General features: G+C 44.1%; 1 pseudogene; it reads right to left on the bottom strand.

Moving 5' to 3' along the window:
* The window catches only part of LOC8039204, a 95,763-nt pseudogene that overhangs the window by 25,501 nt on the left and 58,228 nt on the right, over nt 1-12,034 (bottom strand).

Raw genomic sequence — 12,034 nt, forward strand, 5'->3', positions numbered from 1 at the left:
ACTAAATACGCGTGAAGATAATGTTCCGGTCGCCATTCTCGCAGGGCACCGCGTCCCGGTGTCCTGCGAAAATGGCGACAGCGGGAGTGTACGCATGCGCAGAAGCTTACTGGAAAAAGGTCCATTGCGTTTCGGAGAGGAGGCGCGAAAGAAACTCGAGTAGCAGGACCGCTCAATATTTGACGTCACTCCACTGGCGCGGATCGCGCGGGAACTTCAAATTCGGCATTTGGAAATTGTTTTTTTATTTTTTTATTTCACAATTACTGAATTTTTAAGTTTCTAATTTTGAGGGTAATGTCCAGGCATCGTTTTCAATCGTTTCAGATAATAAAAAAATATAATTTTGACGTGTCAGTGCCTTTCTAAGTAAGTGAAGATGTGAACTCGTTTCGCAGGTGTGTATAACAAAATCTTAGCATTCAATAAAGATCTCTTTGAAGCTACCCGTCACTTGTAGCGAATTTAGATCGGCCTACCAAAAATAGAGAGGTCAACGAGAAACTGCTCATTTAATGAACCACAAGTGCGACGACACAAAGAAATACTAACATACCGACGACCAAGCCTTGTTAGGTGAGTGAATGATCGGTCTCATTTGCCATGCCAATAGCCAATTTGGTCTATTAAAATCTTCGAGGCTTCAAACTATTTGTTCTGAACCAGTCGCTCCTAGATTGCAATGGAGCATCATTGTACTGAAAGCGTTCCTCGTCAATATAAGCCTTTTTGGAACTTTGCATGCAACCAACTTAGCAATTATGGTTATCTCCACAGATCTCTTACAATGGTATTCTTGTTTTCGCCTAATTTAAGAGAGGAAAGTTATTTTTCAATGCCTTTAAGAACCGACCCCGCATATGGTGGCGGTAGGATGATGTGCTACGCTTGCTTCGCTGGGTTGTGGGTAGCAACATTTTGATATCTATAAAAGAAACGTTTTTGTAAAGCTAGCCATCACTAGTGAATTTAGGTAGACTCTTCAAGAAGGGAGACATGAAGGAGAAACTGTCCATCCTATGAACGAAAATGGCGACGATACCGGAAGCTTAGCGCTAATTTCCCACGATCCAGTGGCTTTACCTTGACTGGCGCTGCCTTCAACACCGCGCCAAAAATCTCTCAATTTTAACGCGTTCATGAACTGTTATTGCCGCCGTTGAGGCACAAGACTAGAGTCAATGACGAAACAATGGGTAAGCAATTTGCGTATCTCAAGTGAAAAGTTCTACATGACATGGCAAACCCAAAAATTGACTATAAAAAAGCGTGCCTCCATTAGAGAGCGTGTGAAACCGGGCCCGTGACCGGCTGCCTTTCTTTAATAACTGATAAAAATAAAAGAAGACATTGGCTGCCGCTATAGCAGCATCGGCTACTCCTTTGAACTTGGGTGATTTGAGTTCACTTACTTGACAGTTCAGAGTAGTCACATGACCTAAGTACTGCACAGCACACGCTACAATACACTCCAAAGTATAAAATTACACAACCGTAAAATCCCGCAAGGACGCCCCATCCCAAGAGATCGCTCATCCCGTTTTCCTGGCTAAATATCTGTAAGGTAAAAATTCCGAAACATCGCCCACCACCGATACCCGTTAGCCGTCAAGCGATGTCTGACGGGAATCGCGCATCAACGGCGCGGTCTGCGGTACCGGGACGTCCGGGAAGCGAGTTTATTGCGCGTTCCCGCGTTTTTGTCTGCGATCTGCGCTCGCGAGTTAGATTCTTAGCTGTAACTGAACGAAAAGCGCCGAATAAACACGGACGAAGAAGGGGACCGAGACGAAGCGCACTCTCAGCTGAAGGTTTACTGAAACATTGGCTATTATTACCGTCTATCTGGGTGTTGTCTGAAAAAGAAAACTCTTTATCTGTTAAGTGCAGTGACGGCGCACTAATACACAGACTCTCCCCGTGTTCTCTTATGTGGAATGCCTCATGTATTTCTCGCGCTGTTTTGTTTGCGTATCTGCCCAGAAATGTTTTTTTTTTTTCAATTTTGGGACAAATGGGTACTTATTTATGGCTGGTTAGTTGTAACACGCGCGAGTTGTTCCCGCGTGTGTATATTGTATCGTGAAATGCGATTCTGCTGCGTCTGCGATCTGCGGTATTTGTTTCCGTGACATGTGAGTTTGTATGCTGCGTATTCCCGCGTTTTTGTCCTCTATCAGCGCCCGCGATATCGGTTTCTGTGACAGGCAAGATTGTAGGGGGCTCCCGCGTTTTTATTGCCATAAAACTTGCATCTGCTGCATCCGCGATCTGCGGTATCCGTTCCCGTGAGATGCGAGTTCTCGGCGGGTTTCTGCGAGTCCTTCGCACCGTGAAACGCTAACCGGCTGCGTCGGCCACTTGCGGTATCCCTTCCCGTGACATAGGAGTTCGTAGCGAATTCCCGCTTGTTTATCGCATCGTGAAACGCGAATTTGCCGTGTCCGCGATCTGCGGGAGCAGTTCCCGCGTCAAGCGGTTTGTAGCGGGTGCCCAGGCGCTTATCATTCCTTTTCGATAAAGTTTCGCTGTGTCATCTCCAGAGATAGCCCACGCCTTGTTTTTCCCAATTTATCTTTTTATTTTTGCTTGGCGTCCTTACGGGATTTTACGGTATATACATTCGGGTTCAATGATTTTTTTAAGCAATTCACATACACTAATTCCTACACTAAAACGCGAGTAAAATGTGTACGACACATTATGCAATAAAGTAGTGGTAATGCCTATTAGATTAGCCGAACGCTTTTTGCAATGAAAGCTAATTTAGCACGATGATATACAACGAAGGTAGCCTATATGAGTATAAAGTACAGAATTTTACAGTTCAGGAATATATAATGTCAATTGATTATAGAGTGCTGCTTCTAGTTTCGTACCATACCTTTGTTCTTCTTGACGAAGATCTATTACACTAAATAACTGTTCAGTATTTTGGTTTCCAAGATGAAATCAGGTAAGGCAAGCAGATCACTCTTTCGTAAAACTGGAGTAAAACGAGGTCCTAGCACCTTTCCTAGCGACAAGAGGCTGTCGTTAGGTGCCATGAGCAGTAAATTTAGCTTTATTCGACACTTTTTGAATCTTGAGCATAAAAGTGGCGATACGTTTCATCTGCGACTGACTGTCCACATGCACTTTGTGGAAACTCTGCACGATGAATACGGTGTAAGCCTGTGCAGTGGTGTTTCTATGCTGGGCGCGAAAGAAATGGGCACGCAGAATTTTATCTAAGGGTCAACTTCGTTGAAAATGGAGCGTTTAGAGTTTTTGTCATGCAACTTAGAACCCCACGTTTTGCGTACTACCGTCCTTAATATCTCCCAAGTGCCTTCACGGGAGAGGGCAACAAGTTGAAATTTCCCGCCCCGGTGCGGCCTTTTGGCGAGGCAGTCTGCCGCCTCATTGCCCCTTAGGCTATAGTGTTTTAGAACCCACTGAAGTGCAATGCCGTGGCCTGGCTGTATTGCCGCAGTCACTTCAATCAGAATTTTGTAAATGTATCCGACCATGTTGCTTTTACAGTTCATTGATTGTATGAATGTGAGAACTACTTGACAGTCCCTTCAGATGCCGCATTTCTTAATCGTGATTGTATTCCGAATAAATTGTAATGCTGATAGCATAGCGTGGAGCTAATCTGTTGCTGAGGATCATCGATGCGATTACAAGAAGGGAAAACGGGTCTAAAGATGGTTTAACAAATCCAGAAGCTGATCTTTGATCATGGGTAGATCCGTCTCTGTACACTTGAGTGAAATTGTGGAAAAGAGCCGCGTGTGCCACAACCACACTGCTCACTGAGCTTTTGTTTTCCTTTTCATTTATCGTCGTCTATACTTCAGGCGTCGCCAACATCCAGGTGGCAGGTGAGGCTAGAGTTTCTTATTGAGCGTAGCTTGGCAGGTGGCGTAGATGTTCTAACCGAAAGTTATGTACTCGTGCGCCTGTTCTGCTCTTAAAGTTATGAAAAAGAGGGTGATCGATTTGCTGTGTTCTTTATAAAACACTGACACACGCCCCCTCAAACACATATATATATATATATATATATATTTTGCCTTTCGAATTTACATTGTTTTAGAATATTACCCAATGAAGTCTGTCGTACGGCGCCACGTATATTTTTCATAAAGTAAAAAACCGGAAGTGCTCCAGACGGAAACCGAAACTGGACTGGGGAAAAATAAATATAGAGGGGGAGGGCTTTGCCAAAAGTCACGTGGCTGTACAACTTTGTTTTCTCAATCAACGTATTGCATATTCTTAGAAGCCACAAGCATGGGTATCATATTTTCTGCCTATTTTAGTATTTAGTGTGTGCCTCCGATGTCCCACGACTTTGACTATCTAAGGTGATTATGTCCCAACCATAAAAGACGCCAGATGACCACGGAGAAGCGAGTGAGCGCGACTCAAACCGATCAGTTCTCGATCGGCGCTATTCGCGCGGAAAAACAAAACCGAATTTCGAGCTGCAAATTATGTTCTGGGTAGTTGGGCTCTCATGTGAGATGTTCAAATAAAAACTTTGGCGAGCATAAATACCGTCTCAGTGCCCTGAGGAGGTTTTTGAGATCGCCTAAATATGGAGATAACTCACTCTGCTAGCTCTAAGCATCCTAGAAATTCCTAAATCATGACGATATGCGACCGATTTCCCCATTAAAAAAGAAATCAACGATCGCAACAAACCAAGGTCATCTCCGGTGATAGGAGGACCTTGTTCCAAAACCAGGACCACTGTCAGCCAATAGCAAGCGAAGGATCCTCGCGCCTCCGACCGGTGGAACCGCGGAGTGACACCTCGAATGCGCGCGGCTCGTTGTCCACATAGCCCGGACTACGATTTAACCCAGCGAGCACACACTCGAGAGCTGACGACCGGACATGTTGCTCCCGCGGGAGAAAAGAACAGAACATAGTGAACCTGTTTTTGAGGCAATTAGTGTAGCATTTTGTTCCCTCTCCGCTAAAAGTTAAATATTTTACTATACTCTAATTTACTTTTATTACGCATAAAAGCATAAGCATTTTGTAATAACAGCGTTTGCAATCTCAACGAAATGTCGTATTTTCATCGGTCACAGGTTTCTCTGGCTGCTGGAACAATGCTCCTTCTATCGCCCGAGATGACCTCGGTACGTTCAATCTTCGATTGCTCATTGAACAGAAAAATTGGACGCGCATCGTTATAATTTAGGGATTTCTAGGATGCTTACATCCCGCAGAGTGAGTTGTTTCTGTATTTAGACTATCAAAGAAACCTCCTCAGGTTACCTTGAAACGAAAGAAATGCCTGCACGTTTAATGTATTCGAAGGACCGAGATTGGCGGCTCCCGTGCTCTGCAAAAGCCAGAACACCGGAGATTGCGCGAGGCACACCCAGGCAAACTCTTAAGCCGTGGTCACAGTTTTTATATACGCCTCGCAAGTGGGCTCATTTTCGTCTTCTGCGCATAAGAAAGGAAGTAGCGGTGACGTCAGAACGCCGAACTCTGATTGGCTGATCGCGACCCCCTATCTCAGCATCGTCTGCTCCTTTGCAACGTCGTCTGCTCGCAACGTCGTCTGCGTCTGTCTTACCTTTCCTGTGACTTTCGGAGCGAACTCGACCTCGCCTTTAAGAGAGGGCAGACGAAATAACTCGAGCGGTACGTTGTTTTTGTCTAACAACTAGCAGACGCGCATCAAGGAGGGAAGTCAAAGGACTCCCTGGCGAGGTGTCCCGGGGCGCCGAGGTTTTTTTGCTTAGAACCGAGGCAAGTTCCCTCCCAAATACTTTTTCCCTCCATTCGTGTGCGGCGAGACCCCTCACTCTTTAACGGCGTCGGCGGGTTGGCGCAGTTAACGTCGTCTGCTTTACGTCTGCTAGTCAAAGCGGTCAAAGCGATGGCTGCTTTATCTTTGCTGCGTCTGTCGGAGATTCACCGCTTTTTCATCGGCGAGAGTCACCGTTGCCTCGGGAAACAAGGAGATTTCAAGAGGAAGAAATTGACCCCTTAATCTAAAATTGAGGTCAGCAATCAAAATATTATACGGGAAGGGTTCACAAAAGTCGCGCGGGCATATTCCACTCAGCACGCCAGCCGGTCGTGGGCAGACGGTCGCCGAGTCGCGGAGAGCCTGCTAGGCCTAACTGCCCAGCTCGTTTGGTCACGTTCGGTGGGATCGTGGCCGTGGGGGTTTTTCCCGGGTGTTTGTGGATCCAGCGTTCTTGTTCGTCGTGGTCATTTCAAGTAGTTTTTACTTTTTTCTTGCTGCTTGAAGTCGGGACGCGTCAGAACCGCACGTAAAAAAATAAACGTCCGTGGGTCGTCGCGACCGCGACGTTGTCGGCCATGCTGATTTGATCGTAAGAAGTGCGTAAGACAGCTTCGGAGCTGTCTTAGGATTTTGTCGTAACCTGCGCAAAACTTACGAAAATTTCGTTTCGTGAATACGAATTTGTTCTTAAGTTTTGTCTTACGCACATTTTTGGCGTAATATCGTTTCGTGAATCTGGCCTCTGCACTTCCGAAAGTCGCAGGAAAGGTAAAACAGACGCAGACGACGTTGCGAGCAGACGACGTTGCAAAGAAGCAGACGACGCTCAGATAGGGGGGCTCGATCAGCCAATCAGGGCTCGGCGTTCTGACGTCACCGCTACCCCCTGCGCGAGAAGCAGACGAACTTGCCCTCCGCATACCCTTTTCATGGCAAACGCCACCAAGCGTTGCTCCAGTCTTCGACGTCCCAGAGAACTTCCGGCTCGTGAAAGGAATTAAGAAAGCCCACCTTAACTTCGCTGCTCGTAATGTCGATGAAACGCCAAATCTCCAGGCGAACGCCAAAAGAACAAAGCAGCGCGAATTCGTTAATGAAATTTTTCGCATATTTTTGTAATACAGCTTGCCTCTTCCGAGGCGTTAAAGTGTGCAGCAAAAGCCCTCGTTAAATCGTCAACGTATTTCTCCATGCAGCATTTATAGTTTTTTGCACTGGTGACATAAGCAAGCCGATATGCTTGCAAAGAGGGAGCCACCGGAAGTCACTTGGGAAGAAAGCGCCAGTTCATGTTTGTGAACTGCAAAAGGGTCTATACATCATACAAAAGACAGTTGCACACAGACTCGACTTGAGTCACCGCGAGATCCGTGTTTCGAATGCTGCATGAGATTCAGTTGAAGAAGAAACTTTTCTCGCGGCATTAGAACTACGAATATTGCGGTGACTCGCGTTTCCAGACTATCATTCGTATTATGCATGAGCAGTGTTACCCCGGCTTTAAGCGGCGAGTCATGTATTCGAGTCTCGCAGGTGCGTAGAGGCCATGAAGTTCTAGTATGAAGTAGGCTAGCGGTTGTCGTACCAGTGCTAAGCGCAAGTGGTGGAGAGATGATGTTGCGCCTTCCCATTTGGTTCACACAATGCAGCGCAAAGCATTAATTACACTATTATATTTTTGTTCATTCACAACACGTGTGCATTCCACGTAAGGGTTCGGTCTACAACTATACCCGAAATTCGGTGGGGCTTGACAATTTATAATTGTTTCTTATTTACAGAGAGTGTAGATCGGTGGATCTCGACAGTTTCTAGTGGTTCTCCATTTACAGAGAGCGCCAAATAATTTTCTCCTCTTATGGTGAAAGGAAGAACTGCGGATTTGGTCCCAAACAGGTACATTCCATGTCTAAGCCATTCCGCAATAATGTTTAAACAGTGTCGATAGAAACTGCTGACGCCCAGATGCATACGTCGAGTGCGTAGATGAAACACTTTAGATCTGGTGTAAGGAGGCAAGACAACTGATTTGTGGGGGTGCGGCCGACTGCCGTAGCTGCGAGCTGCTTTCCTCTCCAGCGATATGTCCCCCAGACCGCATTCTCGGAAGACCTCGCGCACAGCGGTGGCCAATCACCGACATGCCGTTTGGGACCACCGCTCTCCAACGGATACATGTGCTGCGAGGTGGTACCGGGAAAGGAGGACGCACAGAAGGCGCAAGCCTGCACTAGGCAAGTCGACACGGGACCAGCGGCCGGGACAGACGCCGACATTGCGTCTTCATCGTTATCCCAAATTTGGCCATGTAACAATAAGCTCAATAAACTATATATTTTAGCAGAACGCATATCACTACATTGGTGACTCCGCATTGGTGACTCGAACGAGTAAGCATCATCTGAACGTAAATCCATCATCCCGCGGACCCTCTCATCATTCCCGCGCCGAACGCAAACTCCCGGCCCCGCACATCTCCCTCGTCTCCCGAAGGCTACTTCCACCACCTGGCCAGCCGACTTCCGGAAAAAAAACTTAAAATTCACGCGCGAGCTCATGTAGCTGTGACGTCATGACCCTATCGACGAATCAGAATTTTCGCGGCACGCCATCGACGCGGGATTTTCAGCGACACGAGTTCATCACTGCTGTCGTGTTAATTAAAGTATCTAAAGAAATGATCCTGCCTGCCTTGTCCGACATACTCCGCCTCTTTCTGCATAGAGCCAGATCTGCTAGAGCCTGCCAGCAGACTCAGTGCGCTACAACACAGAGCAATGGTAGCACCCCAGTACACAAACCAGTGAGGGCGCCTGTTCGTGTGAACAGGTGCCCGGTTAAGACGTTGTAAAACGTAAAAATGACGAATACGAAAGATTCCCTTTGGCCTATATTTAGGACATAACCTCTCAGTCATTTACCCCATATTTGTAACTGCGAACACTATCATTATTAAGCTAGAAATTTATACCAAAACTTCATACAATTGTTTACCGCTAAGCGTATCAAGTTGACGGAATAACTCATTGGGCAACATTTACTCCTGTTAGCACCCCTCTATTTATATATGTAGAACAACAACCACCACAATGAAAATTTTGCTTTGCCAACCACCATTATTAACCCGGCGTCTAACTCCGAAACATGTTTGTCTTGCCTTGACTAAAAAAAAAAAAAAAAACAGTATGGACTACCGAGATTTTTTTTTTTTTCTTTGGAAACAAATACGACTTTTTTGCTTTGCGATACAATTATGCACAGAAGACCTGAGATAGCAAAAGGGATGGCAATCGCTTGGGTGATTTAATTTCACTAGAATTTAAACATAAATCGGCTAATAGTAGTCGATAGGTAATACAATGCGATAGGTTATGCAATTACTCTTTTTAGCACCCCTCTACTTATATATGTAGAACAACAACCACCACAATGAAAATTTTGCTTTGCCAACCACCATTATTAACCCGGCGTCTAACTCCGAAACATGTTTGTCTTGCCTTGACTAAAAAAAAAAAAAAAACAGTATGGACTACCGAGATTTTTTTTTTTTCTTTGGAAACAAATACGACTTTTTTGCTTTGCGATACAATTATGCACAGAAGACCTGAGATAGCAAAAGGGATGGCAATCGCTTGGGTGATTTAATTTCACTAGAATTTAAACATAAATCGGCTAATAGTAGTCGATAGGTAATACAATGCGATAGGTTATGCAATTACTCTTTTTAGCACCCCTCTACTTATATATGTAGAACAACAACAACCACAATGAAAGTTTTGCTTTGCCAACCCCCATTATTAACGCGGCGACTAACTCTCAAACATGTTTTTCTTGCCTTGACTAAAAAAAAAACAATATGAACTACCCAGATTTTTTTTTTTTTTTTTAGAAACAAATACGACTTTTTTGCTTTGCGATATAATTATGCACAGAAGACCTGAGATAGTAAAAGAGATGGCAATCGCTTGGGTTATTTAATTTCCCTAAAATTTAAACATAAATCGGCTAATATTAGTTGATAGGCTATACAATGCGACTGGTCTGCTGTTACGTACAATTCACATCATGGTCTGTAGGTTCCCCAAAAGGAAATCATTAAGGAATGAGGAGGCGCTCACTTTAATTGTGGCAATTTTCGGTCAGGTGTTCTACTTTGGCAGCTGGTGTATTTAACCCAGATTGTGGAATATTGAAGAGAATCTTGGGTTGCGCACCAAACGTTAGTCGATGTTCATTAATTTCTTGCAATTTTTCCGCTGAAAACGTATCGTTTCCAGCAAAATAGAGCAACAAATCTAAAATGCTTACAAATTAAATAGCAAATGACGAGTTATCGTAGTAGTTTAAGAAACATATTCATACAAATACAATAACTCAATTATAATCTCGATATTTGTCTAAACCTTTTTTTTTTCTTCTGAATACCACCAGATCTGAACACTGCAATCGGGTACCAGGTCACCTGTAAATGTTTTGAAAGGGAGGAAGAAATATACACTTACTGCTGGCTCCGATTGTAGGAACTGTGCACCTTCTGTAATTTGTGAATAGCATTGTTTTTCCTGAAGGTCAGGTAAATATCAAGGAAAGAATCATTTAGCGTTACGTTCCCAACCTGCATAAAACACATGAAAGTCCGTTACATCCACTTAAATCAGCTCTCTAACGCTTTTATCAATATTTTTCTTAAGTTTTCTCATAAAACGTTTGTTCTTTCGCACTGGACAAAAATGGCGCTAGTTAAGTAAAAAGTGGTCACACTGCTTATACATCATACAAAAGACAGTGTGCAAACACGAGTCACCGCAATATCGGTGGTTCGAATGTCGCTTGCAAAAATTTCTGATTGAACTCATTGCCATACGGCATTCGAAGCACGGATCTCGCGGTGACTCGTGTTCGAATCGGTATGCAGACTGTCCTTTGCATGAATCATAAGCGGCGTGACCCCGACTTTAGGTTGCTGATAAATAAAAGTAATCCAAGAGTGAATGCATTTGGATATAGCTGTTAAATACATTTGTATTTATTTATGTGATGCACTACTCAGACACACTGTAAACATGTAAATAAAATTGAACTTCAATATGCTCACGTGTTTATACATGTCCTTTAAGACATCTTCTTGGTATAATTCTGCGGGGTAGCCTATCTTGAAAACCACATTTTTAAGCTGGAAGCAAACAATAAACATTACTTAGATAAATCAATCAAATATTTTCCCTCTGATTTCTAGTATAGTTACCTTATTTTTTGCCTCTTCTTTGGTGTAATTGTCCATCCACGTGTTATTTTGGATAACAACTCCAAGAGAGTCTCTAATACTTTTGGCAATTGACTCTACCTGAAAATGGATGCACATTTCCAGCCCGAGAAATGCTTTTTTACGATGTTCGATACACATTTCAAATTTCACAGAAAACTTTTTTCTGCGCGCAGCGAGAGAATGAAAATAGACTGTTTCCGCTCTAAATTTCCTTGCAGCAAAATGAAGATACGAATCATTTTGAAGTTATTTCTGTAAAATTAGTTTGTACCAATTCGAAGTTTTACGGATAAAAAATAAAAGATTGTAGATTATTAGTTTAAAAAATAAAACGTATGAACACTTTGCGCTATATTGAGCAACTGCTTACCAGTTTCCACATTGGTTTGAATAATGTTTGTTGAACATTGTTCTTTCGATACGAGTGAGTGTAGATATGGTCGCACTTTTGCGCGCCGTAAAGATAGCGTTTTGTTTAAAGAATTCATTTATAATACCCGGTACGTGCTAAACCTACAGCTCTTCATCACGGACGGAGTTTTTTTATCTATCCCACGGCCGCAAGTGTTCACCCTTAACCGCAGGACCGGGGCACTTAGGCACATAAATCTACACAGACAGTAAAACACATAACTACACTTGTCAGGGCAGGCCGTTTTGTAAATCAGACGAAGTGCGAAAAACGCGGGTCTCGGTCGCAAGCCACGAAGGCGGAGTCCTCGGATCATGTTTCAGTGGCTGTGGGGGATAGCTGCGCCCACAGCCACTGCAACATGATCCGAGGACGAGCAGACGTAGACGTAGCGTTAGATGAAGCCCCGAAGGTGGTCTCCATGTTCTTTGAATCCTCTGTGGTGCTTCGGTGTGCTTATGCTCGCGAGATGCATTTCTGTTGTGTTGGGCAATTTATCCGTTTATTTAGTTTTTAAACGTATTTAATGCTTAGGCTTTGTGGTTGCGAAACCATTTCCCTTGTGAGGCACGTTTTGGCTCATCTCGCC

Source organism: Ixodes scapularis, unplaced genomic scaffold (genome assembly GCF_016920785.2).
Source record: "Ixodes scapularis isolate PalLabHiFi unplaced genomic scaffold, ASM1692078v2 PGA_scaffold1__304_contigs__length_218370807, whole genome shotgun sequence".
Classification (NCBI taxonomy): Eukaryota; Metazoa; Arthropoda; class Arachnida; order Ixodida; family Ixodidae; genus Ixodes; species Ixodes scapularis.